Below are 25,965 nucleotides of genomic sequence, written 5' to 3' on the forward strand. Positions count from 1 at the left end.
GAAATATTTTTCTAAATCACACAGGCCACAGAGTGAAATGAGGGGAAGAGTCAGCCCTGAGGCCTTGTAGGCTTTGATGCCTGGGTTGTAAACCTGACTTCAGGAATCTGTGCCTTAGCTTTCTTATCTGGAAAATGGGGCCAGTGCCTTCTAATTGCAGGGAGATCGTTCAGATTAAAGAGCCTGTGCCCAGTGCCTCACAGCTGGTGGGTTCTCAGTGAGAAGTAGTGTTCCCGCCTTCATGCTCATACCCTGAGCACCGTCCTGCAACCCTTGTCTGGTTAAATAAGAGGAAAAGCAGAGTTCGCTTAGTTATAAAATACTGCTGGCCTTTAGAAGTTTCTAAACACAATGCTGAAAGGTTACCATCCACCCTGTCATTTATGAGTAAGAAGATCTGGGGGTACAAAAGTAATAGCAGTTAATACGGTTACCATAATAATAGCGGTAGGTGCTACTATAGCACTTTCTGACCACAGTGGCTGGTACTGGCAGTCACGGTACTTTGGACACATCCTAATGGTGTGTGCTTTTTTTCTCCTTCCAGAAGCATCTGGCATGTCAGAGCTACAGTGTCTTCCATGGGACTTCCTTTGTGAACAGCTTCCATTTAAAAGAGTTGTGTGAATACCTTGTTTCAGTCAAGTTCCCAAAGAACACATTTGTCTTCTGATCTGCTGGAGGTCTTAAGGTTTGTGTTAATTTTTCCATTTGTCTCACTGAAGTTATTATTAATTTTGAGGGATTTTTTTTAAATGGATAATAGTCATACCCTACTGCAGTAAGAACTGTGGAAGTAGGTTGCGCACAGATTGTAATCCTTTGATTTCATTGGGAGATGGATATAAATGAGAAGAAATTTGATATGATGCTTCTCATACTTATTATTATATACTCTGTGGGATGTTACAAGGATATTAGAAATAAAATATCCCCCACGTTGGCTTAAAACAAGTTTTATTTCTGTGTTCATAAATTCTAACTGAATAGATCCAGTACATTTATATTGAGTGTCTACATATATCAGATTTTGTTAAGTACTTTCAATTAGCTAAGACCTCGCTGATAAATTATATTTTGAAACATTGAAAAATCAAAGCTGCATTTGTCAATATCAACTAGTGTTATCGTCATGACATTTTTCAAATTATAAAATCTCAGTAGCCAGAATGTTTTCATTTAGCTCTACCAAGGGGTCCTCACCCTATGATTTATTATGATAGAACAGGGTGACCGTGGTGGTTGTTTAATGTGTGTGCGTTAACAGCTCGAAAAATCACTAACAGTATTGTTACTCACTTAAGGACAGAGCTTGCTAGCAAAGCAAGCATTTTATTTTGGAAGTGCGTGTTCTGCTTCTGAGATGGTACCAAGTAAACCACTTTTATTCTGAAAGTACTTTCTGACAAAGACCTACCTAAAGGCTGAAATTAATCCACCCATCTTTCATAGATGGAAAAATGAGCAAGAGAGCAGATAAAGCTTGGCTCACTGAGCGGACAAAAACTAAGTGAAGAGCGAGGGAGAAGGAACAGAGTACTTTCCCTAGAAGGACATGTCTTTTTCCACAGACATTTATTTCATTCGGTTGGACTTTTATTCTGTCCACGGTGACAAATGTTTTCTCCCGTAATGGCCCTCTACTGTGGGTTGTGTTTTTTTTTTAACTTTCTCTTATTTCTACTGAGAAATCAAAGTAGATTTCACTGCAGTGCTGGGCTAGATTCCAGTTTTCCCACTGCACCCTTCATTGCTGGGCCCCATGATTGATTCACTTTGAAGGGTGAGGCATGTGGTACCTACTGGGGGAGAGGACGGATGGGAGGTTGTTTCTCCATCTTTAACTCTCCAGTCTGTCAGCTTGGTAGGATGTTATGGTGTGCAGAGATGTAACAAGTGTCTGACGGAAAAAGAGGTGCTGGAAAGGACTTGAGAAGTTACCTAAATGTTCTTCCCGAGTCTGCAAATAAGATCCCACTTGAACTGTCTGAAACCAATGAGAAACTATTTGTTTTCAGACCTGCATACCTAGGTATCCACTTTCCTTTTGAATCCTAATATAGATTCTCCTTTCTTAGAAACCTCATTGTCTAGAAAGCCTAAGCGTTTCCCGACCTCCTCACATGGCACTTTATTTCTTCTGTTATGGAGACAGAATGTATTGGTCATCATAGACTTAAGTCTCAAGTCATCCTTTTTCTCTTCAGGAGAGAGAAATCCATTTTTTTGAACCTTTTCCTATGAAATTATACAGTCCACAAATTTGTTTATCCCCACAGTTTTGTTCTGAGTCTCTTAAGTTCTCTACATTCCACTTAGGTTTGAGAATACAGACAGGTTGCAGGAACATGAAAAATCATCTATTGTTGTTTCTCAGTGGGGCCACTATTGACATTTTCAGGGGGACACTTCTTTGTGATGCAAGATCAGCCCATGGATTTTATCAATAGGAAGGTTAGTAGCCCTGCCTTCAAGGAACTAAAGACCAGCAGCACCCCGCCACCCCGTCCCCAGTTGACGTGATAACCAAATTCAAACCTCCTTTGCCTGTCCCTGCAGAGGAGGACCCGGATTGCCCAGACCAGAGAGTCGCCGGTGAGAGTTGAGCATGCTGAAATGGGCAGAGTTGAGCAAATGGTGGGGCCGGGCCTGGACCCCGGTTTTAAACTCTGGGTGCCATTCTCTTCCCCCCTATCATTCTTCAATTCTGGGTCTACACTGGCTTTTCAGCTGTCTAGAAACACACCCACGTGCGTATATGGATACTCTTCTGGAGAACCAGAATTTCTGGTTTGGTGTTTAAGGGGGATCACTGTTGTCTGATAGGGGAACATGGATGTGGGGAAGATAACATCAGAACTCAGTGCAGGAAAACAGGAGAGAGTGGACAGCTCTGGGGACTTACAGCAAAGACAGGGCTCGGACCCCAGAGGAAATAGTGGGGCTGGTGTTGCAAAGGTATCATCAGCTCAGTCACTGAGAGAGGAAGGGGTAGAGCATCTGAAATCCAAGGGAAGACTAGAAGAGGTCAGTAGCAAAGGAGTATTTTTTCACTTGCTTTGTATCATGCACCCCAGTGTCAGCTCTCTGCTCCGTCACAGGCTTCCTCGGTAGTTCAGGGATCAGTTTGCGGGTAGCTCAAAGGGCCCTTCACTGCAGCTGAAACTCTCTCTCCCATCAGCCCCGATATCCCTCACCCACCCTCCATCCACATTTCTGCCTTGTCCCTCACTTATCTTTTGGCAGCTCCCCCCATTCCTGCCCTCCATTCTTCATGTCTGCAGAGAATGAGGAAATGACTTGATGACTTTTATTTCTCTGGATTCTTCCCAAATCTCAAGTAAGGCTATCCATTAAAAGGAAAGTACATAGAAACAATGAGCTTCAGGAAATTTCTCCCACAAAAGCTTTGTTAAGGGGTGTGATCTCTTGAGACATTTACCGTAATACAGGCACAACCTTTCCATAGAAAAACAAATTCTCATTCACTGCTATTTTCTTTGGACTTGACATAAGGAATCATTGAATTCCTTAGTACAGAGGTTACTTAATAAGAAAATGAGAAGAATTCATGATTTAAAGGCACAGTTATAAGTAGGGGTATCTTGGTTGTTACAGTGGATTACACTTAATCTCCGCCTTAGCTTGCACGAAATACACACAGCAAGTACAGAGTTGCACGTGGGAACTGAACTAAAGGACTCTTTTTCTTTGCTCTCTAGTAAAATGAAGAATCGTACATGATAAGATTTATCATCTATAAATAGACCACGTTTATGGAGATAGAAATAACATCAAAGGCCTCCCTTACCTTGTGTTGTTTAATTATTTAAAGCTTTATAACTGAGTTCCTGAGCCCGATTTTTCAAACATGGTGACTTTCCTGTCCTCTCTTCTTTGGTGCACAGGACACCAAGTTATATGTGACTTCTCAGAGTTTCTCATTTTCTGAAGTGCTCTACTAGTTCTATAAACAACGAGGAATAAATATTAGATTTATGAGACCATGTTGCTCTAGCAGTTGAAAAATAGCATACAATAAAAAATACAAGCATGTAATGTTGAAAATTACAGGCCAATATGCTCTCTTATTGTGAGTATATATCTAATCCTCATGCAGAGGATTACGTTTTCAGAGTTTCAGTACATTCAGAGTTACAGAGACTACGTTTTCAGAAAAATGTGGGCTGTGTAATACCACTTGTATCTGTGATGTATTTTCACCCCTCATGTTTAACAATATATCTCAAGTGAGTCTTGCCTCACTAGTGAAATGTTTCAGACTTATTTACCACTCAGATTTAAAAACAAACAAAACTCTCCGGATCTTGCTATTAATTCTAAAAATTACATATGATCCGAAGTTAAGATGCTTGTGGCTTCCTTTCTAATTACATTAGAAAATGTCTGATGGCCATTTTGAATCAAGAGGAAGTTTTGTGAGGAGTTTAAAAATAAAAAGTCAATTGTGGTCTTGCACAGCTAGTCAGTACTTTATGTGTGTAAATTGTTACTTCAAAATCCAGACTCTATTTACACATTTTTAGCAGCAATGAAAATGTATCATCCATTGAGTGTGCCCCTAAAGCTTCACATTCACACCCTGTAAGGAAGAAAAAGAGTAACCTACATGGATAGTGTATGAGTTGAAACACTCTTTTAAAACTAGAGGATTCAATATAATTATGTTCAGGTAATTCACTTCCTTCTAGAAATGACCATCCATTTGCCAAAAGTGCCAATGATTCATCATATCAAGGACAGTTTCTTCTTCTACATTAACTCTCCATTGTTCCTCTTGCTAAAGATGGAAAATAATCAGCCTTGTATATTCTGGGCTCAAAAGTAAGAAAATTGGACTTACTGGACTAGCTCCTTCTAATTGCCTAAATTTCTACAGCATTCTTCTTTTAAACAACAAAATTTAAAAATATATTAAATTTTATTATGAAGTAGTTTAAGCCTACAGAAAATAATAGATGTATGTACCTACTGCCATATTTTATTTTAAGATTTTCATTTTTGATGACATTTATTGTTTTCTTTCTAATTTTACAAGCAAAACATGCATGTTCATTGCAGACAAATAGAAATACATAAAAACATAAAGGAAAAATTAGAAATCACCCATAACACCCCCCTGAGAGAACCTTCATTATTAGCATTTTTATGCATTTCCTCCCAGTGTTTACACATTTTTAAAAATTGAGGTGTAATTGACCTACATCACTAAGTTAGTTCCAGGTACACAATATAGTGATTCAGTATTTCTGTACCTTACGAAATGATCACTGTGATATGTCTGGTTATCATCTGTCACCATACAAAGATATCACAGTGTAGCTATCTGTATCCCCCATGCTTTACATTTCATCCCTGTGACTCATTTTTGTTTTTGTAACTGGAATTTTGTACCTCTTAATCTCCCTCAACTATTGCACTCATCCCCCAATCCCCCTCCTCTCTGGTAACCACCTCTTTGTTACATTCTGTATGTATGCGTCTGTTCTTTTATGTTCGTTCATTTGTGTTGGTTTTTAGATTCCACATGTACGTGAAACCTTACAGCATTTGTCTTTCTCTGTCTGACTTATTTCACTTAGCATAATACCCTCTAGGTCCATCCATGTTGTCACAAATGGCAAGATTTCATTCTTTTTTGTGACTGAGTTGTATACCACATGTTTATCCATTTATCTATTGATGGACACTTAGGTTGCTTCCATATCTTGCCTGTTGTAAATAGTGCTGCATTGAACATAGGGGTACATATATCTTTTCAAATCACTGTTTTTGTTTTTGTCAGAATAATGCTCAGAGGTGGAATTGCTGGATAGTATGGTAGTTCTATTTTTAATTTCTTGAGGAGCCTCCGTACTATTTTCCATAGTGGCTGTACCAATTTACATTCTCACCAACAGTTGACTAGGGTTCCTTATTCTCCACATCCTCACCAACACTTATTATTTGTTGTCTTTTTTGATAATAACCATTCTCACAGGTGTGAGGTGATATCTCATTGTGATTTTAACTTGCATTTCCCTGATGACTAGAAATGTTGAGCATTTTTTCATGTGTCCATTGCCATCTATATGTCTTCTTTGAAAAACATGTCTGTTCACGTCCTCTGCCTACTTTTCAGTCATTTGTTTCATTTTTTGATGTTGAGTTGTATGAGTTTTATATATTTGGGATATTAACCCCTTACCAGATATATCACTTGCAAATATCTTCTCCCATTCAATAGCTAGCGTTTTTGTTTTGTTGGTAATTTCCTTCACTGTGCAGAAGCTTTTTAGCTTGATGCAGTCCCATTTTTTAACTTTTGCTTTTGTTTCCCCTGCCTAAGGAGACATTTCCAGAAAGTTATTGCCAAGGCCAGTGTCAAAGAGTATACTGCCTGTGTTTTCTTCTAGGAGTTTTATGGTGTCAGATCATTTAAGTTTTTAATAAATTTTCAGTTTATTTTTGTATGTGGTGTGAGAAGGTAGTCCAGTTTGATTCTTTTGCCTATAGGCGTCCAGTTTTCCCAACACCATTTATTGAAGAGGCTGTCTTATCCCCATTGTGTATTGTTGTTGCCCCCTTTGTCATTGACTAATTGCCCATATAAGTGTACGTTCATTCCTGGGCTCTCTATTCTGTTCCATTTATCTATGTGTATGTTTTTGTGCCAGTACCATACTGTTTTGATGACTGTATCTTTGTAGTATAGCTTGAAATCAGGGAGCCTGATTCCTCCAGCTTTATTGTATGTTTGCTTTTACCAATGAGATTTTTCCTTTTATAGTTTTCATATTTCTAGTTGTACTCTTCTCTTTTTTGCTTAGAGAAATTCCTTTAACATCTCTTGTAAAGCTGGTTTAGTGGTCCTGGACTCCTTTAGCTTTTACTTGTCTGTAAAACTCTTTATCTCTCCATCAAAGCTGAATTGTAGCCTTGCTCAGTAAAGTATTATTAGTTGTGGGTTTTTCCCTTCATCACTTTGAAAATATTGTGCCACTCTCTTCTGACTTGAAGAATTTCTGCTGAAATGTCAGCTGATAGCCTTTGTGAGTTCCCTCGTATGTAACTAGTTGCTTTTATCTTGTTGCTTTTAATATTCTCTCTTTATCTGTAATTTTTGCCGTTTTAATTCTAATATATCTTGGTGTGGACCTCTTTGGGTTTATCTTGTTTGGTATTCTCTGAGCTTCCTAGACCTGGATATCTGTTTCCTTTCCCAGGTTAGGAAAATTTTCAGATATTATGTCTCCAAATAAGTTCTCTACTCCTTTCTTTCTCTCTTCTCTTTTTGGGACCCCTATAATGAGAATGTTAGTACATTTGACGTTGTCCCAGAGGTCTCTTAACATATCCTCATTTTTTTTTAAAATCCTTTTCTCTTTTTCTGTTCAACTTGAGTGATCTCCACTACTCTGTCTTCCAGTTTGCTGACCCTTTCCTCTGTATCATGTAATCTACTGTTGATTGCTTCTTTTTTATTGCAGTCATTGTATTCTTCAGCTCTGTTCATCTCTTCTTTATATTTTCTAAGTCTTTCTTAAACTTTTCACTATGTTCATCCATTCTTCTCCCAAGTTCATCAAGCATCTTGAATTCTTTATTGGGTAGATTGCTTATCTCCACTTCACTTAGCCCTTCTTAGATTTTACCTTGTTCCTTCATTTTGAAAATGTTCCTCTGTTGTCTTATTTTGCCTGATTATTTGCTTTTATTTCTATATATTAGGTAGGTCGGTTACATTTCCCAATCTAGGAAATTTGCCCTTATGTAGGAGACATCGATGGGTCCGAGCTGCACACTCCCTTCTGTTCACCCTAGCTATATGATCTAGGTATTCCTCCCCCGATGTAGGCTGCGTGGACCCTTCTGTCATGGTGGGGCTGATTACTGTGTGCTGATGTGACTGGTCTCCAGCCTGGTTGGTTGCCAGGCCCTGCCTAGTACAGAGGCTGCTGGCCATTGGTGGGCGGTAGGGGGCCTGTGTCCTAGCTAGCTGCCTGCATGACCCAGTAGGTCCTGGACCCGGTGTTAGCCTGACTGTGGGTGGGGCTGTGTCCCTGCAAGGCTGGCTGCTTGGCCTGGGACATCCCAGGACTAATGCTGAAAAGTTGGCGAGTGGGGCCAGGTCCAGGCACTAATAAACTAGAGGGAGGACTCCAAAATGGTGCCTGCCAGCACTAGTGTTCTCATGGTAGAATAAGCTCCTAAAAATGGCTGCCACCAGTGTCTCTGTCACCAGGGTAAGTCCCAGTTGCCTCTTGCCTCTCTGGGAGGCTCTCCAAGATCAGCAAGTGCGTCTGACTCAGACTCCTTCCAAATTATTGCTTCTGCACTGGGTTTCTGCATATGTGCAACTTTGCATGTGCCCTTTAAGAGCAGAGTCTCTGTTTTCTGTAGCCTTCTGGTTTTCCTGAATGCAAGCTCTGCTGGCCTTCAAAGCCAGAAACACTGTGGGCTCATCTTCCTGGTGCGAGACCCCCAGGCTTCAGAGCCCAGTGTGGGGCTCAGACTCCTTGCTTCTTGGGGGAAATCTATGCAATTGTGATTATATTCCTATTTGTGGGCCACCTACCTAGAGATGTGGGTCTTGACTATATGGCATCGCTGCCCCTCCTACTGATCTTGTTGTGGCTCCTCCTTTATCTTCAGTTGTAGAAGATCTTTTCTGCTAGACTTCAGATCATTCTCATTGATAGTTGCTCTGTAAACAGTTGTAATTTTAGTTTGCTATGGGAGGAGGTGAGCTCAGGGTCTTCCTACTCACCACCTTGGCCACCATCTCCACTGCCATATTTTAAAATGTTAATACTTCTAAAGTTGCTTTGGATATCTATTTTTTAAAGTGAAAAAAAATTACCATTCTTTCTATTTACCCATCGCCATAGATACTATAACTTATATGTCTATATATATATGGGATATTATTTTTAAGTTTACATAGATGAGATCATACTGATTTATACCTTTCAATTTGTTTTTCCTCAACAGTTTTTTTGGGGTTTTTTTTTTTTAGCATTATCTGTTAACATATGGACATTAGACTTATTCGTAGTAGTTAATTGTTTTATGTATCTACCTTCTCATAATGGAACATTCACCAGTCTTTTTTTTTTTTTTTTTTTCCTGGACAACCACCTTCCTACACCCATCTCATCATTCACAGTAGACACGTAGACATGTAGATATGGGTTTAACGTTTGGTAGTGCAGCACCCTCCCTGCCATTGAATAGGCACTTAGGAAACAGTTATTCTTTAACTCTACTAGAAAACCTTTTATTTCCTTCTTGTCAACAAAGTTTTCTATTTTGTTTTGTTATTACCATTAGATGTGCCTCTGTCCCTTTTCCACTGAATTTTCTATGAGCAGTTTCTAATGTGGCTTTATTAATTCCATCTAAATCAAGTATATTTATGTGTAAGCAATGAGAAAAGACCAAAGGAATAGAGCAAAGACAAACAAAGAGAATGAAAGAAGGAAGAAGGGATTACTTCTAATCTTTAGCCTCTGAGACTCGATTGGTATTCCTGAGAGATACTTTTTAAAGGACATTTGCACAGTTTCTTATTCTCCATCACCTCAGAGGTCAGCCAGTTTTGGAGGCCTTTCTCTTCCATTTAACCACTCAGATACTTCCTTTTGTCTCTTACTTTCATAATAACATTAGACAAATGTATATTATTTTTTTAAAGTTTGGTATATTTCAAGATCTATCTCAAGTGTTTTTTTAGATTGTGGTGCCTCAAAAAATGGGAGCTATCAAAAATCCTCAAACAGATATATATTTGTACTTTCTAGTAGATTTTACTGTTGTTTTGTGTTTTGCCTAGCATGTGCTAAATAAATATTTGGTGAATGGTTGAATAAATAAACAAAGAAATAAATATTTGTAGAAGCTACAGTAATAAATATTTGTAGAGGTTACATGGTCATTTGATTTAGAGGTATTTTAGTGTTACTAGTAATCATCTTTCATCTACTAAAACACTTAACCTCAACATTTAGATCTCCTGTGATTGAAAACTAAACATCTAAAAACAAATGAAAGATCGGAGTTAGAAGAGAGCACCAATTCCCAAAAGTTATTAAAATTAAAGTCTCTATTTAAGTTTACCAGATTATTTAGGGCTCTAAAACAAGTGTCTACTCCCTTAAAATTTTAAGAGCTGTATGTCTCAGTGTTTAGACTATTCTCAAATTCTGTTTTGTTATTCTAAGAAATTAAAGTTTTTTAGTCCATTATATTTTTGTACATGACAGTGGACTGAGCCAGTTGACACCACTAAAAAAGTGAAACTTTGAAAAATTGAAGAGTAAAAGCAATTATTTCTAGAACCGACAGAGCCTTTCCTGGGTTCAATTCTTGCTCCTTTTAATTATTTATTCTTTTCAAAGTACTGGAAATTATTAGACTGTAATTGATCTTAGCACTTGTAAAATGTAATTTTCTAAATAAAAAGATTAGTAAGTATTGAGAATTTCCTTTTGTTTCCCTTGCAAGCAATGCTCTGGTCTTTTCTGAAAGTCAAGTTTATAGGGTTTTTCCCCACCCTTAATCTTTATTTTGGTTGTATTTGATGGAGTTCTACTAAGCTAAGATTTGCGCCAAGTTTAGTTTGTAACTGAGTATAAGTCATCAGAAAATAGGATTTCAGCCAGATATTCTTGCACACATTACCTCTAGCTGCTCTGCCAAGTTTCACAGTACTATTTAGGCCTTCCCATATGTCTGAAATCAGCAGGAAAGTGTTTTTCAATCTTAGCTCACATATGTTTTTAAGTAGAAGTTGTTCTGGTAGTACTGATATCCCCAGTAAGAGATTATTAGTACTATTTTCTAATGGTAAAGGTATGATTTTTATCAGTATCTATCATAACGATAGCTCTGCGGATGGCTCTGGGTTCTCATTTGGCATATTTGTTGATAAGAGGGCTAGAGGAGGGGGACCTTCAAGATGGCGGAGGAGTAAGACGTGGAGATCACCTTCCTCCCCACAAATACATCAGAAATACATCTACATGTGGAACAGCTCCTACAGAACACCTACTGAACGCTGGCAGAAGACCTCAGACTTCCCAAAAGGCAAGAAACTCCCCACGTCCCTGGCCATGTGGCTGACAGGGTCTGGGTGCTCCAACCACATGTCAGGCCTGTGCCTCTGAGGTGGGAGAGCCGAGTTCAGAACATTGGTCCACGAGAGACCTCCCAGCTCCACATAATATCAAATGGCGAAAGCTCTCCCAGAGATCTCCATCTCAACGCTAAGACCCAGCTCCACTCAAAGACCAGCAAGCTACAGTGCTGGATACCCTATGCCAAACAACTAGCAAGACAGGAACACAACCACACCCATTAGCAGAGAGGCTGCCTAAAACCGTAATAAGGTTACAGGCACCCCAAAACACACCACCAGATGCGGTCCTGCCCACCAGAACACAGGCACCAGTCCCCTGCACCAGGAAGTCTACACAACCCACTGAACCAACCTTAGCCACTGGGGGCAGACGCCAAAAACAATGGGAACTATGAACCTGCAGCCTGTGAAAAGGAGACCCCAAACACAGTAAGTTAAGCAAGATGAGAAGACAGAGAAACACACAGCAGATGAAGGAGCAAGGTAAAACCCATCAGACCAAACAAATGAAGAGGAAATAGGCAGTCTACCTGAAAAGGAATTCGGAATAATGATAGTAAAGATGATCCAAAATCTTAGAAATAGAAAGGAGAAAATACAAGAAACGTTTCACAAGGACCTAGAAGAACTAAATAGCAAACAAACAATGATGAACAACACAGTAAATGAAATTAAAAATTCTCTAGAAGGAATCAATAGCAGAATAACTGAGGCAGAAGAATGGATAGATGACCTGGAAGATAAAATAGTGGAAATAACTACTGCAGAGCAGAATGAAGAAAAAAGAATGAAAAGAATTCAGGACAGTCTCAGAGACCTCTGGGACAACATTAAACACACCAACATTCGAATTATAGGGGTCCCAGAAGAAGAAGAGAAGAAGAAAGGGACTGAGAAAATATTTGAAAAAATTATAGTTGAAAACTTCCCTACTATGGGAAGGGAAATAGTCAATCAAGTCCAGGAAGCACAGAGAGTCCCATACAGGATAAATCAAAGGAGAAACACGCCAAGACACATATTAATCAAACTATCAAAAATTAAATACAAAGAAAAAATATTAAAAGGAGCAAGGGAAAAATAACAAATAACATACAAGGGAATCCCCATAAGGTTAACAGCTGATCTTCCAGCAGGAAATCTGCAAGCCAGAAGGGACTAGCAGGACATATTTAAAGTGATTAAAGGGAAAAACCTACAACCAAGATTACTCTACCCAGCAACAGTCTCATTCAGATTCAATGGAGAAATTAGAACCTTTACAGATAAGCAAAAGCTAAGAGAATTCGGTACCACCCAACCAGCTTTACAACAAATGCTAAAGGAACTTCTCTAGGCAGGAAACACAAGAGAAGGAAAAGACCTAAAATAACAAACCCAAAACAGTTAAGAAAATTGTAATAGGAACATGCATATCGATAATTACCTTAAATGTAAATGGATAAATGCTCCAACCAAGACATAGACTGGCTGAATGGATACAAAAACAAGACCCGTATATATGCTGTCTACAAGAGACTCACATCAGACCTAGGGACACATGCAGACTGAAAGTGAGGGGATGGAAAAAGATATTCCATGCAAATGGAAATTAAAAGAAAGCTGGAGTAGCAATGCTAATATCAGACATAATAGACTTTAAAATAAAGACTATTACAAGAGACAAGGAAGGCCACTACATAATGATCCAGGGATCAATCCAAGAAGAAGATATAACAATTGTAAATATTTATGCAGCCAACATAGGAGCACCTCAATACATAAGGCAAATGCTAACAGCCATAAAAGGGGAAATTGACAGTAAGACAATAATAGTAGGGGACTTTAACACCCCACTTTCACCAATGGACAGATCTTCCAAAATGAAAATAAATAAGGAAACACAAGCTTTAAATGATACATTAAACAAGATGGACTTAATTGATATTTATAGGACATTCCATCCAAATACAGCAGATTACACTTTCTTCTCAAGTACTCAAGGAACATTCTCTAGGGTAGAGCATATCTTAGGTCACAAATCAAGCCTTGGCAAATGTAAGAAAATTGAAATTGTATCAAGCATCTTTTCCTACCACAACGCTATGAGACTAGATATCAATTACAGGAAAAAATCTGTAAAAAATACAAACACATGGAGGCTAAACAATACACTACTAAATAACCAAGAGGTCACTGAAGAAATCAAAGAGGAAATTAAAAAATACCTAGAAACAAATGACAGTGGAAACATGATGACCAAAAACCTATGGGATACAGCAAAAGCAGTTCTAAGAGGGAAGTTTATAGCAATACAATCCTACCTCAAGAAACAAGAAACATCTCAAATAAATAACCTAACCTAACACCTAAAGCAATTAGAGAAAGAAGAACAAAAAAACCCCAAAGTTAGCAGAAGGAAAGAAATCATAAAGATCAGATAAGAAATAAATGAAAAAGAAATGAAGGAAACAATAGCAAAGATCAATAAAACTAAAAGCTGGTTCTTTGAGAAGATAAACAAAATTGATAAACCGTTAGCCAGACTCATCAGGAAAAAAAGGGAGAAGACTCAAATAAATAGAATTAGAAATGAAAAAGGAGAGGTAACAACTGACACTGCAGAAATACAAAGGATCATGAAAGATTACTACAAGCAACTTTATGCCAATAAAATGGACAACCTGGAAGAAATGGACAAATTCATAGAAAAGCACAACCTTCCGAGAGTGAACCAGGAAGAAATAGAAAATATAAACAGACCAATCACAGGCACCGAAATTGAGACTGTGATTAAAAATCTTCCAACAAACAAAAGCCCAGGACCAGATGGCTTCACAGGCGAATTCTACCAAACATTTAGAGAAAAGCTAACACCTATCCTTCTCAAACTCTTCCAAAATATAGCAGAGGGAGGAACACTCCCAACCTCATTCTACGTGGCCACCATCACCCCGATACCAAAACCAGACAAAGATGTCACAAAGAAAGAAAACTACAGGCCAATATCACTGATGAACATAGATGCAAAAATCCTCTACAAAATACTAACAAACAGAATCCAACAACACATTAAAAGGATCATACACCATGATCAAGTGGGGTTTATCCCAGGAATGCAAGGATTCCTCAGTATGCGCAAATCAATCAGTAGCATAAGCCATATCAAGAAACTGAAGGAGAAAAACCTTATGATCATCTCAATAGATGCAGAAATCGCTTTCAGCAAAATTCAACACCCATTTATGATAAAAACCCTCCAGCAAGTAGGCAAAGAGGAAACTTAACATAATAAAGGCCATATATGACAAACATCGTTCTCAATGGTGAAAAGCTGAAAGCATTTCCTCTAAGATCAGGAACAAGGCAAGGTTGCCCTCTCTCACCACTATTATTCAACATAGTTTTGGCAGTTTTAGCCACAGCAGTAAGAGAAGGAGAAGAAATGAAAGGAATCCAAATTGGAAAAGAAGAAGTAAAGCTGTCACTGTTTGCAGATGACATGATACTATACATAGAGAATCCTAAAGATGCTACCAGAAAACTACTAGAGCTAATCAATGAATTCGGTAAAGTAGCAGGATACAAAATTAATGCACAGAAATCTCTTGCATTCCTATACACTAATGATGAAAAATCTGAAGGAGAAATTAAGGAAACGCTCCCATTTACCACTGCAACAAAATGAATAAAATATCTAGGAATAAACCTACCTAAGGAGACAGAAGACCTCTGTGCAGAAAACTATAAGACACTGATGAAAGAAATTAAAGATGATACCAACAGATGGAGAGCTATACCATGTTCTTGGATTGGAAGAATCAACATTGTGAAAATTACTCTGCTACCCAAAGCAATCTACAGATTCAGTGCAATCCCTATCGAACTACCAATGGCATTTTTCACAGAACTAGAACCAAAAATTTCATAATTTGTATGGAAACACAAAAGACCCCGAATAGCCAAAGCAATCTTGAGAAAGAAAAATGGAGCTGGAGGAATCAGGCTCCCAGAGTTCAGACTATACTACAAAGCTACAGTAATCAATACAGTATGGTACTGGCACAAAACCAGAAATATAGATCAATGGAACAGGATAGAAAGCCCAGAGATAAACCCACGCACATATGGTCGCCTTATTTTTGATAAAGGAGGCAAGAATATACAATGGAGAAAAGAGAGCCTCTTCAATAAGTGGTGCTGGGAAAACTGGACAGCTACATGTAAAAGAATGAAATTAGAACACTCCCTAACACCATACACAAAAATAAACTCAAAAGGGATTAAAGACCTAAATGTAAGGCCAGACACTATTAAACTCTTAGAGGAAAACATAGGCAGAACACTCTTTGACATAAATCACAGCAAGATCCTTTTTGACCCATCTCCTAGAGAAATGGAAATAAAAACAAAAATAACAAATGGGACCTAATGAAGCTTCAAAGCTTTTGCACAGCAAAGGAAAATATAAACAGGATGAAAAGACAACCCTCAGAATGGGAGAAAATATTTGCAAACGAAGCAACTGACAAAGGATTAATCTCCAAAATTTACAAGCAGCTCATGCAGCTCAATATCAAAAAAGCAAACAATGCAATCCAAAAATGGGCAGAAGACCTAAATAGACATTTCTCCAAAGAAGATATACAGATTGCCAGCAAACCCATGAAAGGATGCTCAACATCACTGATCATTAGAGAATTCCCAATCAGAACTACAATGAGGTATCACCTCACACCGGTCAGAATGGCCATGACCAAAAAAAAATCTACAAACAGTAAATGCTGGAGAGGGTGTGGAGAAAAGGGAACACTCTTGCACTGTTGGTGGGAATGTAAATTGATACAGCCACCATGGAGAACAGCATGGAGGTTCCTTAAAAAACTACAAATAGAACTACCATACGACCCAGCAATCCCACTACTGGGCATATACCCTGAGAAAACCATAATTCAAAAAGAGTCATGTACCACAGTGTTCACTGCAGCTCTATTTATAATAACCAGGACATGGAAGTAACCTAAGTGTCCATCGACAGATGAGTGGATAAAGAAGATGTGGCACATATATACAATGGAATATTAGTCAGCCATAAAAAGAAACGAAATTGAGTTATTTGTAGGGAGGTGGATGGACCTAGAGTCTGTCATACAGAGTGAAATAAGTCAGAAAGAGAAAAACAAATACCATGTGCTAACACATATATATGGAATCTAAAAAATCAAATGGTTCTGAAGAACCTAGGGGCAGGACAGTAATAAAGACGCAGACATAGAGAATGGACTTGAGGACATGGGGAGGGGGAAGGGTAAGCTGGGACGAAGTGAGAGAGTGGCCTGGACATACATACACTACCAAATGTAAAACAGATAGCTAGTGGGAAGCAGCCATATAGCACAGGGAGATCAGCTCGGTGCTTTGTGTCCACCTAGAAGGGTGGGATACAGAGGGTGGGAGGGAGACGCAAGAGGGAGGAGATATGTGGATATATGTATACGTACAGCTGATTCACTTTGTTATGCAGCAGAAACTAACAGATCATTCTAAAGCAATTATACGCCAATAAAGATGTTTAATTAATTAATTAATTTAATTTAATTTAAAAAAAAGAGTGCTAGAATTCCCACAAACTGCACACTCTTAATTTCTGGTGGATTTCACTTTAGAAAATCAAAATGCTGCTCTGTTAATCTGTCTGCCTACAAGATGTGGCATCGGGATTCAGCTCAAATTATCACCAGATCTGCAGCCTTCCTTTCCTCCCTCTCCTTTCCTGTGGAGGCCCGTTCTCTCAGGAGTTGGGGTGGAGCCCCTGGGTTCTGATAGCCTCCAAGAAGTTGAAGCTGCAGAGGAGAAAGAGGACATGTGTCCAGTAATAGGCCTACTGTCATCCTTCTGCATTTTCTTTCCCTTGTCTTTTATATCAGGAGCCGTAGCACTTAAAAAAACAAAAAGAAAGAAAGATTTAGACACCAGTGCTTGGCAGAAAGAAGATTGGTCATGGTGTTGGATTATAAGTTTTTCAAATACAGTTTGAAAGTATCTGTTAAAATTTGAAACGCAACGGAGAAGAATGAAAAAAAATTGGTTTTTAATTCAGATTAGAGGATCAGCAAATTCATAATGAGTAAATTGAAACCTGCATTTGGATTCCTTAATATAGAAACAGCTATGGAAAATTTAAAGATAAGCAATGCATTATTCCCAAAAGCATTGAAGACAAAATTAGGTTAACAGGTCTAGGCAGAAAACAAAGCTAATAAGTGTTAGGAACTTAGAAAAATTGTAAATTTCAAGCGTGCTCCTAATACTTGAAGCATAGATGTAAGTAATTAAGGACAAAGAATCTCAAGGATGCTTGTGAAAGAGACAAAATGAATATAGGGAAGCCTCCCTAATTTAGGTGAACTAGAGAGAGCATACTTGTTGGAATTATGTGATGTTTCATTTCAAGACAGTTATACACTCTCCAGTGAATACAGTGGTATAAGCTTGTGGCTAACCAAACTGACAACAACAACAACAAAAACGCTCTCTGTCTTGCTTTACGAATCCCTAATTTCTCCCTAATAATTTTAGTCTAAGATGATCTACATGGGGAGAGATTACAAAAGTTTGGCCTTTGATCATCCTAAGCAACTTGTATTGACTTAGAAAACAGTGGATTCACCTAAAGTCAGTGGGCAACTTTATTTGAATATAGGTCTCCTAATATACTTCTGTGACAAATTCATTACTATTTAAATTGAAAGGATTTTTTAAGATCACAGGTGTATCGGTGCTGAAACCCAGAAAGATGATTTCCAAGTGACTGAGTATTTTCATTGACATAAAACATTTTATTTTCTCTTAACAGTAAGGTTAAAGGGGAAGAAGAATAGACATTAAAGTTCAGGGCACCTGACTCACAGCTTGTGTCTCCACTGAAGAAAGAGGTCACAGAGTCCGGACATCCCCAGCCTGGGAGAGATAAGTGGGAGGAGAAGATAAGGGCTAGGAGAGGTGATTGCCGACTGGCTTTCTCTTCCCTGTTATCCCAGAATTTGGCATGCAGTCAGTGTTTCTTTAATTTTATGTTCTGCTTCTATTGATAGCACAGGGTTTGTGTGTTGTGTACTGGAGGGAGGAGAGGGAGTTCCTTTCATAATAGCCACAAGGGAATGACATCTTTTTATGAGAAAGACATTTTTCTCAATTCTTTCCTGAAAATATGGACAACATTTGAATAAATACTATAGGCGAAAGTTTTCCAGATAAAATGTCTAAGACCATTTCCATTCATTTGAAAATTTGCACACACACAAAGGACTGCTATTTACTGAACAATGCCATCACTGTTAGAAATTCCATCCTAAATTTTAGCAGAGAACGTATAATCCCAAAATAAAGACAAGTTAAGGGAACAGAATGTACTTTTCCTTTCATTGAAAAGAATTTGTGATTGTTGTTGTTTTAAAATTCTGGGTAAAAATCCGTCAATCACAGTTTCTTAGGATTATCACAAGTATACATATTTGAAAACCCTAAGGAGAGCAGTCGTAATAGAATGAGACAGTTTTCAACATTCTAGAGCTCAGTTTTCTCCTCAGAAACAGTGCTGAATTGAAAGTAAAAGATACCACATTAAGAAATTCCACTTGCATTTAAAATATTGATAAAAATGATAATGCAAGCACTATAGGAAATATAATTTATAAAAATGTATTTCTACTTACGCATTTCTCAGCAAAGTAAAACATAACCCACGTAACACATTCTGCCACCTCTTTTCCTGTCTGCGAATTCCTGTCGTTTGTGAAAATATGTGGCTGCTTAACCTATCGATGGAAAATGTTAAAATTGTGTTTTTAAAATGAATATTAAAGAAGGAGGCGGCAGGTGTAAATGGTACTAACCTCTCATTATACTGCACTTAGAACTTCTTCTTTCTAACTTTACCTCACCCTTCATTTTGCTGAGGTCCTGGAGGGCATGCAGAACTCTGCCCATAGTAGGCTGTGATTTAAATGTTTGCTAAACAAATAAATAAGAAAATTAATTAAAGGTGGCCTACAAAGGTGAATTCCAAAAACCCCATAATTTCAGTGGGCTAAATACCAGATGGTAAGGGTATTGGAGGCATAACGTTACATGTTCTCATTTTACTTTTCCTCTCCAAAGCCCCACTCTATTTATTGCTGTGGCATCTGGCAGGCTTTCTTTTCTGGGCCCAGCATGCTGCACGCCATGTGTTAGCATTTTCCTGGAATGAAAGTCAAGGAAATACCATTTCTAAAAATATGCTTTATGGGTGTTTTAAAATACAATATTTCCTTTCTACTAGCTCATTTGCTTAGGGGTCCTGATAAATGACATTCATGCACAGAAAAAAAAAATCACAGTGAATCTGATTTTATCTATGCAACAAACATCACAATTGCCTTAACAAAGGCAATTGCAAGGAGTGCCCTCCTTTTCTGTTTCTGAGACATTTTATTTTTGTGGGTTTATGGCCACAGGTGCTCCGTGCTCACTAAAAATAGTAGCCAAACATTTACTCAGTGCTTATTGTTCTTTACGTATATTAGCAAGTATAGTCCTTTAAGGATCCTGTATAAAAGGTATTATTTATCATTTTCGTTTTACAAATAAGGAAATTTAGACATAGACTCTTTATTTAAAAACTTTGCCAAGTTCACCTGGCTAGTAACTTATGAGTTGGGATTGCTTTCTTTTTTTTTTTTTCTTTTAACTTTTTCCTTTAATTTATTATTTATTGTGAAAGACTCGGTTTTTCAGGTTTCTTTTTTTTTTTTTTGCAAGATTTTATTATGGAAATGTTTAACCACACAGAAAAGTTGAAAGAAATTGGCAGTGAACACTCATATGCTTACCTCTATGCATCCCTGTTTTCATCCACGAATCCACTCTATTTTTGGAAACATTTCTAAGTAAACTGTAGACATCGCTACAATTCCCCCAAATACTTTGGTATATGTACCATTACTAGAATTCAAAGTTTATGATTTTTTATATGATTCTTATTTTTTAAGTAAAATTGTTAGGTAAAATTTACATATTTACATAAAATGCACAGATCTTAAGTGTACATTTCTATGAGTTCCAACAGAGATATACACCTGTGCTACCCAAGTGTCTATCAACCCCAGAAAATTCCCTCATACACCTTCCCAGCACATCCCCATCCCCACCTCTAGAGTAATAAATCAATTCTAGTTCTAGAACTCCGTATAAGTAGACTCATATACTACATACTCTTTCGTGTCAGGTTTCTTTTACATAGTATGTTTTTGAGATTAATCTATTCTTGAGTCTATCAGTAACTCATTTCTGTCTCTTGCTGAGTGATATTTGATCGCATGAATATACAACAGTTTGTTAATCCATTCTTCTATGGATGGACACCTGTGTTCTTTTCAGGCTCTGTTTTGGATAAGTTGCCATGAACATTCTTGAACAAGTCTTTCATGAAGATATGGTTTCATTTCTTTTAGGTCAATATCTAAGAGTGGAATTTTAGTCATAGGTAGGTGTATATTGAGTTTTGGAAGAAATTACCATATCTTTGTACAAAGTAGTTGTACCATTTTACATTCGCATCAACCATATATGATAGTTTTAGTTGCTACACATCTTCAACAGCATTTGGTCTTGTCAGTCTCTTTAATTTTCGCCATTCTGGTAAGCTAGAATTGGGTTTGCAGTGATAGTTCATTGTGATCAAATATGCATTTTTCTTGATGACTAATATGTTGACATATTCTTCATGTGCTTACTGGCATATCTTCTTTTGTAAAGTGTCCATTGAAGTATTTGCCCATCTTTATATTGGGTTGCTTGTATGTATTTTTATTTTTGAGGTATAAGATATATATTAGTCTCCAGGATTTTATTAGATGTATACATTGCAACTGCTTCCTTCCAGTTCCAATGTATTGCTTGTCTATTCATTCTCTTAATGATGTTTTTTGTTGAACAGAAGTTTTAATTTGGGGGGTGTAATTTATTGGGGTTTTTTTTCTTTCATAGACACTGGCTTTTGTATCCTAAGATAACTTTATGCTCAAGTCAAAAAAATTCTGTGGTTTCTTTGAAAAGTTGTATAGTTTTAGATTTTATGTTTAGATTTATGATCCTTATTGAATTAACTTTTGTATATTATATTTATTATGTTTTGTATATTATTTGTTTATTATCTTCTATATGGGATGTTTAATTCTTCCAAAACTATTTTTGAAAAGCCTTTCCTTTCCTTATTGGAATGCCTTCGTGCTAGTCTCAAAAATCAAGTGACCACGTAAGTGTGCACCTATTTCTGAGCTCTCTATTCTGTTCCATTGATTTTGTTGCTCCTTATGCTAGTACCACACTGTATTGATTACTGTAGCTTTACAGCAAGTCTTCAAGTCAGATGTGTAAGTCCTCCATCTTTGTTCTTTTATAAAATTGTCTTAGATATTCTATTTCTTCTGAAAATTTATGTAGATTTTAGAATTAGCTTACCAGTTTTAAAAATAATCAGTTTAGTCAGATTACAGTTGAGAATATGTTAAATCTGAGGCTCATTTTGGAAAGAATTGACATCAGTATTGAGCCTCTCAATCCATAAATGTACATTCTCTTCATTAATATTTCCCAGCAATATTTTATAGTTTTTAGTGTATAATTCATACATGCCTCTTGGTGCATTTATTACTAAGAATTTTATGTATTTTTAATAATTTAGGTGTAATTTAAATTTTTTATCTTCCAGTTCGTTCCTGCTAATATGTAAAACTGTAAGTGTACTTTTATCCTGATACCAAAATCAAACAAAGATACAGACCAATATTTGTTACGTATGTAGACTCAAAAATCTTCAACAAAAAAATTTCTAGCAGATCAAATACAACAACATGTAGAGAGGATTATACACCGTGACCAAGTGGGATTTATCTCAGGAGTGCAAGGTTAGTTCAAAATTCAAAAATTAATGAATGTAAGACTCCATATTCATAGAATAAAAGACAAAAACCATATGATCATCTCAATAGATGCAGGAAGAGCATTTGACAAAATACCTTTTGTTAAAAACACTCAACGAACTAGGAATATGAAGAAACTTTCTCAATCTGATAAAGAATTATCTATGAAAAACCCCCAGCTAACATCATACTTACTGGTGAAAGACTGAAAGTTTCCCACCTGAGATCAAAAAACACGAGGATGTCTACTCTTGCCACTTTTATCCAGTAATTTACTGGAGGTTCTAACAAGGCAGTTAGGCAAGAAAAATAAATAAAGGGCATCTGGATTGAAAAGGGACAAATAAAACAAACTCTGTTTACAGATGACACAGTCTCATATATAGAAAATCCTAAGGAGTTCACAAAAAAACTGTTGAGCTAATATAATAAATGTGTTCATCAAGCTTGCAGGATAGAAGATCAGTACATAAAAACCAGTTATATTTCTATATGCCAGCAATGAGCAATCTAAAAATGAAATTAAGAAAACAATTTCATTTAAAATGGCATAAAAAATAACAAAATACTTAGGAAAAAATTTAATAAAAGAAGTGTAAGACGTGTACACTGAAAACTACAAAGCATGTTGAAAGAAATTATGACCTAAATAAATGGAGAGATACCACATGTTCGTGTATTCAGCATGTTATTTCTCAATATTATTGTTGTATAGTTTGTTGTCCCTGATCTTCTATTTCTTATTCGTCCCATATTCCTGGCCTTTTTATTTGGTGCCAAGATTTTGCATTTTCCTTTTTGGGCTTAAGACCCTGAAATTCACTTTTACAGCTTAGACAACTCTCTTGAAATCCAGAACCACATTTCAGGAGGTCTTTGAAGCATGTCCACATGGATACTCCATTTTAAATGCCTTATACTCAATTATTTTCTTCCCAAATCCTTTCCTCCCAGTGTATTTTCTGAGATAAAAAGACACCTTTGCCCCATTACTTCATCCATATTTATCTCCATCTTCTCTCTCTCACTTTCCACATCCAATCACTTAAGTTCTATTTATGAATCTTCTAAAATATCCCTCAAGTTAATTCCTTCTTCTGTGTTTCCATAGCTGCTGTTTCTTCTCAGGTCTTTAATATCCTCTGTGGAGTACACAGCATGCTTTCTAACATTTGTCCTTACCTCAAGTCTCAGCCCCCTTCAACCCATTCCTCACTCAGTCAGAATAATGTTTCTAAAAATATAAATATAATTAAGTCACTTTTCTACATTAAATAATTTAAAGATCTTCTCTTACAATGTTTGTTTTCAAGCTTTTTTCTATTATTTTAAAGTAATAGAATTTTGTTTTCGAAAGAAGTTGCAAATACTAGAGTCAAACAAAGAAGTAAATGGGTGGTGGGAGCCGAGTTTCTCTCTGTCAGGGTCTTTGCAGATAAGCAAGGAGGGAAAGCCAGAATGAACCATTTAGTACTGGGTTATAGTTGGACATGTTAGTATGAACTCATGTTTAGTGTAATATATATACAGATGGATGGATACAGAAACAGTTATAGCTATGTATATATACCTGGGCTTGAATATATACATACATTCCTAACTCTTTCTGCTGAGAGGGCCTGGGAGCAGTGATACCCCAGTAGCATCTTAGCACACCCATGCCCAGATACTAGTTTCTAAATATCCTCCTCCATTAAAAGGAACTAGGGATCTTTGGAGAAATGGCTGATTCTAGGGCTGGGGCAGTAAAACTACAGTATAGGACTGAATTATCTGGTTTGCCCTAAAACAATAAAGTGCTCAAAGAACAAAAGGATGGGGTCATGTCAAAGGAATAGAAGAGCCAACCTAAAATAGTTACCAATGGCAGAAGCTGGAACAATTTGAGCAACAAAATAGATAATACGGTATTTATTGTCCTATAATCTAAAATAGAAAATAAATGTGCATGAGTTCATCCTAATATAAACAAATGATTAAACAAATTAATAATTGGAGTAGAAGGGACAAATCTTCCTTGTAGAAGAATTCCAAATAATGTAGGTAGATATAGCCCCCTCCAGGAAGTAAAGCTTACCCTCATCCTTCAGTGTGGGCTGGAGTGACTAGCTTCCAAATCAGAGAGCTTGTGAAGAGGGAAAATAGTAACTTTACAGTGAAGAAACTCAGTATATACTACCTTAACCGAGCGATCAAGGTTAGCATTGCAAGTGCCAAGTCTTGTCGATGATATATGCCCCCTGATATGATGTGATGGAAAGTGTACCTCACCTCTGTGGCGTTCCTCCCAAAACCCATAACCCTAGTCTACTCACGAGGAAAACATCAGACAAACCCAGAGTGAGTGTGAAATGCCTGGCTAATATTCCCCAAGACTGTCAAGGTCATGAGTAACAAGGAAAAACTGAGAAACTGGCACACATCAAAAGAGACAGAAGAGACATGGTGTCTCGATGCAGTGTGGTGTCTTGGATTGGATCCTGGAACAGAGAAAGTACACAAGTGGAAATACTGGTGAAATACGAATGTAGTCCGGAGTTTAGTTAATAGCAAGGTACCAATGTTGGTTTCTCAGTTGTAACAAATGTGCCGTGGTGGTAACATAAAGAGATTAATATTAGGGGAAACTGGGTGAGGTGTTTATGGGAACTCTCTGTATTATCTTTTCAACTTTTGTAAATCTGAAATTTTTCCAAGTTCAAAAGTTATTTAAAAAATTTAGAAGGCCCAGCAGAAGACACACATTGGCAAAGGTACTGTGGTTGAAGCAGAGTTTCGGGGCCCAGAGTCCTGACTGGTCGGCCTCTCCTTCACTCTTTTCACGCCTTCCCAGTCTGTCTCCCTCCCTTCCCGGGACCCGAGGGTTCCCTGGCATGTGTATTGCAAACTACTGCCCCATAGAATAAAATCCCAAGTGCTAGACATGTCTTCTGGGGCCCTGCACATTCTCACCCTTGCCTACTGTTCACCATCATCTGTTGACTTTCTTGCCTCTTGTGTTTATTTCATTCATTTACTCTGAAGGCGATTTCTTTTCCTCACTCAGACCATGACCTTCTTGTTGATTTTGCACATGCTTCTCTCTCAGCTTGGAAGACTTTTCTTAAGCTTGTTCAGCCACAAAAACTCTTCATTTTGTGCCCTCTTTATATGGTCCTAGAATGCAGCTCAAGAGTCTTCTCTCTGAAGTCTCTAAGAGAAAGGGAGGTGCTCTGAAAAGATTTCTACAATAACATGTAGAAATTGGCTGTGTGCGTGCAACTTTCCTCCAATAGTTGACAAACTCCTTAAGGATATGTTATTCATCTCTCTCTGCCAAATATCAAGAAGTGCCTAGCACATAGTAGGTATTCAGTAAATGTCGAATGGATGGACGGATGGATGAATAACAGTAGCAAGTTTATTAAAACAAAATTATTTTTGAAGCATTTGTATTTATTTGAATTTAGTTGTTATAAAGTTTCACATTGAACATTTTAATAAGCAAGTTGATCCCAGTTTGCCAGCTTAAAAAGAGAAACATTGAGTTTTCAAGAGTAAATAAGTATTTTCTGTTAAATTTTTCATTGGAGTATAGTTGCTTTACAATTTTGTGTTGGTTTCTACCGTACAGCAAAGTGAATCAGCTATACGTATACATATATCCCCTCTTTTTTGGTTTTCCTCCCCATTTAAGTCACCACAGAGCACTGAGTAGAGTTCCCTGTGCTATACGGTAGGTTCTTATTAGTTATCTATTTTATACAGAGTATCAATAGTGTATATATGTCAATCCCAATCTCCCAATTCATCCCACCCCCTTCCCCCTTGATATCCATACCTTTGTTCTCTACGTCTTTGTCTCTATTTCTGCTTTGTAAATAAGATCGTCTATACCAATTT

At 37.4% G+C, this 25,965-nt stretch overlaps 1 protein-coding gene across 5 annotated transcripts in view; it reads left to right on the plus strand.

The window, feature by feature from the left end:
* The first annotated feature begins 550 nt into the window (after positions 1-550).
* The window catches only part of ENOX1 (ecto-NOX disulfide-thiol exchanger 1), a 312,330-nt gene continuing 286,915 nt past the window's right edge, over positions 551-25,965 (plus strand). For all 5 annotated transcript variants that reach the window (XM_068526692.1, XM_068526691.1, XM_068526690.1 and 2 more), the window contains exon 1: positions 551-691. The gene's annotated coding sequence lies outside the window, so the exon portion shown is untranslated. The remainder of the gene's footprint in view (positions 692-25,965) is intronic.

This window comes from Eschrichtius robustus, chromosome 18, assembly GCF_028021215.1.
Source record: "Eschrichtius robustus isolate mEscRob2 chromosome 18, mEscRob2.pri, whole genome shotgun sequence".
NCBI classification, from domain to species: domain Eukaryota; kingdom Metazoa; phylum Chordata; class Mammalia; order Artiodactyla; family Eschrichtiidae; genus Eschrichtius; species Eschrichtius robustus.